Here is a 5,000-nt window from a genome sequence, read left to right on the forward strand (position 1 = left end):
CTGGAGACTCCTTACACACACACACACACACACACACACAGATACACAACACTGACACTGGAGACTCCTTACACACACACACACACACACACACAGATACACAACACTGACACTGGAGACTCCTTACACACACACACACACACACACACACACACACACAGAGATACACAACACTGACACTGGAGACTCCTTACACACACACACACACACACACACACAGATACACAACACTGACACTGGAGACTCCTTACACACACACACACACACACACACACACAGATACACAACACTGACACTGGAGACTCCTTACACACACACACACACACACACACACAGATACACAACACTGACACTGGAGACTCCTTACACACACACACACACACACACACAGATACACAACACTGACACTGGAGACTCCTTACACACACACACACACACACACACACCACTGACACTGGAGACTCCTTACACACACACACACACACACACACACACAGAGATACACAACACTGACACTGGAGACTCCTTACACACACACACACACAGAGATACACAACACTGACACTGGAGACTCCTTACACACACACACACACACACACACAGATACACAACACTGACACTGGAGACTCCTTACACACACACACACACACACACACAGATACACAACACTGACACTGGAGACTCCTTACACACACACACACACACACACACACACACAGATACACAACACTGACACTGGAGACTCCTTACACACACACACACACACACACACAGATACACAACACTGACACTGGAGACTCCTTACACACACACACACACACAGATACACAACACTGACACTGGAGACTCCTTACACACACACACACACACACAGAGAGATACACAACACTGACACTGGAGACTCCTTACACACACACACACACACACACACACAGATACACAACACTGACACTGGAGACTCCTTACACACACACACACACACACACACACACACACACACACACACCACTGACACTGGAGACTCCTTACACACACACACACACACACACACACACAGAGATACACAACACTGACACTGGAGACTCCTTACACACACACACACACACACACAGAGATACACAACACTGACACTGGAGACTCCTTACACACACACACACACACACACACACACACACAGATACACAACACTGACACTGGAGACTCCTTACACACACACACACACACACACACACACACAGATACACAACACTGACACTGGAGACTCCTTACACACACACACACACACACACACAGATACACAACACTGACACTGGAGACTCCTTACACACACACACACACACACACACACACAGATACACAACACTGACACTGGAGACTCCTTACACACACACACACACACACACACACACAGATACACAACACTGACACTGGAGACTCCTTACACACACACACACACACACACACACACACACAGATACACAACACTGACACTGGAGACTCCTTACACACACACACACACACACACACACACACAGAGATACACAACACTGACACTGGAGACTCCTTACACACACACACACAGAGAGATACACAACACTGACACTGGAGACTCCTTACACACACACACACACACACAGATACACAACACTGACACTGGAGACTCCTTACACACACACACACACACACACAGATACACAACACTGACACTGGAGACTCCTTACACACACACACACACACACACACACACAGATACACAACACTGACACTGGAGACTCCTTACACACACACACACACACAGATACACAACACTGACACTGGAGACTCCTTACACACACACACACACACAGATACACAACACTGACACTGGAGACTCCTTACACACACACACACACACACACACAGATACACAACACTGACACTGGAGACTCCTTACACACACACACACACACACACACACACAGATACACAACACTGACACTGGAGACTCCTTACACACACACACACACACACACACAGATACACAACACTGACACTGGAGACTCCTTACACACACACACACACACACACACACCACTGACACTGGAGACTCCTTACACACACACACACACACACACAGATACACAACACTGACACTGGAGACTCCTTACACACACACACACACACACACACACACAGAGATACACAACACTGACACTGGAGACTCCTTACACACACACACACACACACACACAGATACACAACACTGACACTGGAGACTCCTTACACACACACACACACACACACACAGATACACAACACTGACACTGGAGACTCCTTACACACACACACACACACACACACACAGATACACAACACTGACACTGGAGACTCCTTACACACACACACACACACACACACACACACACACACAGATACACAACACTGACACTGGAGACTCCTTACACACACACACACACACACACATACACAACACTGACACTGGAGACTCCTTACACACACACACACACACACACATACACAACACTGACACTGGAGACTCCTTACACACACACACACACACACACACACAGATACACAACACTGACACTGGAGACTCCTTACACACACACACACACACACACACACACACAGATACACAACACTGACACTGGAGACTCCTTACACACACACACACACACACACACACACACACAGATACACAACACTGACACTGGAGACTCCTTACACACACACACACACACACACACACACACACAGATACACAACACTGACACTGGAGACTCCTTACACACACACACACACACACACACACACACACAGATACACAACACTGACACTGGAGACTCCTTACACACACACACACACACACACACACACACACACACACACACAGATACACAACACTGACACTGGAGACTCCTTACACACACACACACACAGATACACAACACTGACACTGGAGACTCCTTACACACACACACACACACACACACACAGAGATACACAACACTGACACTGGAGACTCCTTACACACACACACACACACAGATACACAACACTGACACTGGAGACTCCTTACACACACACACACACACACACAACACTGACACTGGAGACTCCTTACACACACACACACACACACACACACACACACACAGATACACAACACTGACACTGGAGACTCCTTACACACACACACACACACACACACACACACAACACTGACACTGGAGACTCCTTACACACACACACACACACACACACACACACACACAGATACACAACACTGACACTGGAGACTCCTTACACACACACACACACACACACACACACACAACACTGACACTGGAGACTCCTTACACACACACACACACACACACACACACACACACACACACTCCTGACAGATGAATACAGTTGTGTTAAGTGTAGAGGAACTGTGAGAGGCTGTGAAGTTGCTGGTGTTGCTCCTCCTGTGGTGTTGGAGTGAAGTCGGGGTGAAACTCGGGGTGAAACTCGGGGTGAAACTCGGGGAAAGTGTGAGAAGAAAAGCGCTGAACTTTTAAAGCCGCTTTTTGTTATTTAATTAAACACAAAAAATCACTGCATGACTTACAGACAGCTGGTCTGAGTGAAGACTTTAAGGACTTGAAGATTTTAAGGAGTTTAGAACTGACAGCACCACACACACACACACACACACACACACACCTCAAATTAATGAAGTAATTAATGAAACTCCATCTAATCACTAATGAACATGTTTAAATGTCGGATGTTTCATTTCAATTAAAACACAATTTTAGCGTAAAACTGACTCGGGCGCGTGCACGAGCTAGAAGAGATGTTTAATCAAGTATGATTTTTTTTTTATTATTTTAAAAGTGAAATTGTAATTAAAGAACGGCCCGTTCCCAGTTATTTTCGAGCACGTGCATGTGTGTGTGTGTGCATGTGTGTGTGTGTTCTCACCGCACAGTCCCGCTCTCCGGTGTTATCTATATATAGCGCTGCTGAATACTTTGCCCAGATATGGCTTCTTTTTTTGCGGAGCCGGTAAAGCGCGCGCGCACAACCGTTCCGTACACCGAGAGCGAGCACTAGAGCAGCGGCGCGAGCTTCCGCCAAAAAAACAACAAGAACAACAACGGGTCAAACTAACGACACACACGGAAATGACCGAGCGAGCCGGTGGGTGAATCCGGACCGGAGCGCGGTTCCTCTCCTCTTCTCCTCACTCACACACACTGCTGTGAAATGACCGCCGCTGTTTGTCCACGCGCGAGACTCCCGGAGAGCCGCCCACGCGCACGTGTCAGTCAAGCGACGTCACGAGAACGCGCACCGCTTTTTACACGTCCCATCAACGACCAGAAAGTTTATCATTAAAATCTAAACATTTATTATTATTATTATTATTATTATTATTATGGTAATTACTTCTTTTTAAAAAGGCAATTAAAACCATTACAAACTTTTTAAACATCAAATCTAAGATACAGAAGTAAATATAAATATAAAAATAAAAGGAGAAAGAATTCAGGTGCACGTGTAAGATGATTACAATAACAGTTTTGAGGAAATTAAGAAAAAGAGCGAGAGAGAAAAAGAATCAGTAAAAAAAAAATTAACTGAGGAGGAAGAGATTCATTTATAAAGACGATTCCTGGGGAAATAAAGGTTTTCTGGGGAGAAAAATAATAAACATTAAGATGGAAAAAGACTCAAAGATGGATGAGAATCTCAGAGAGAAAGAAAGAAACTCCAGAGTCGTTTGAGGGGGAAAAAAAAAAAGAGCTGTTTAGGGAACGAGTCCATGGAAAATGACTCGGAGTCATTTTTTGGGGGAAAAAGAATCACAAAAAAGATTCGATTCGAAAATTAAATTTTAATTGATTTTTAAGTTGCTAAAATTGTGTTAAGCTTTAACAAATATACTACTGTCTACCACACACACACACACACACACACACACACACACACACACACACACACACACA

At 45.3% G+C, this 5,000-nt stretch overlaps 2 protein-coding genes across 4 annotated transcripts in view; both read right to left on the reverse strand.

Moving 5' to 3' along the window:
- The window catches only part of tmod1 (tropomodulin 1), a 49,029-nt gene extending 44,734 nt beyond the window's left edge, over positions 1-4,295 (reverse strand). For 2 of the 3 annotated variants that reach the window (XM_058384017.1, XM_058384015.1), the window contains exon 1: positions 3,973-4,295. The gene's annotated coding sequence lies outside the window, so the exon portion shown is untranslated. Of the gene's footprint in view, positions 1-3,616; positions 3,673-3,972 lie in introns of all 3 variants that reach the window. The other variant, XM_058384016.1, reaches the window with a different exon arrangement.
- A 672-nt stretch (positions 4,296-4,967) lies between these two features.
- tdrd7a (tudor domain containing 7 a) overlaps positions 4,968-5,000 on the reverse strand; it is a 9,086-nt gene continuing 9,053 nt past the window's right edge. The window contains exon 17 of the mRNA XM_058384202.1: positions 4,968-5,000. This exon is cut by the window's right edge and continues 1,115 nt beyond it. The gene's annotated coding sequence lies outside the window, so the exon portion shown is untranslated.

The sequence above is a fragment of the Hemibagrus wyckioides genome, linkage group LG29 (assembly GCF_019097595.1).
Source record: "Hemibagrus wyckioides isolate EC202008001 linkage group LG29, SWU_Hwy_1.0, whole genome shotgun sequence".
Taxonomy (NCBI): domain Eukaryota; kingdom Metazoa; phylum Chordata; class Actinopteri; order Siluriformes; family Bagridae; genus Hemibagrus; species Hemibagrus wyckioides.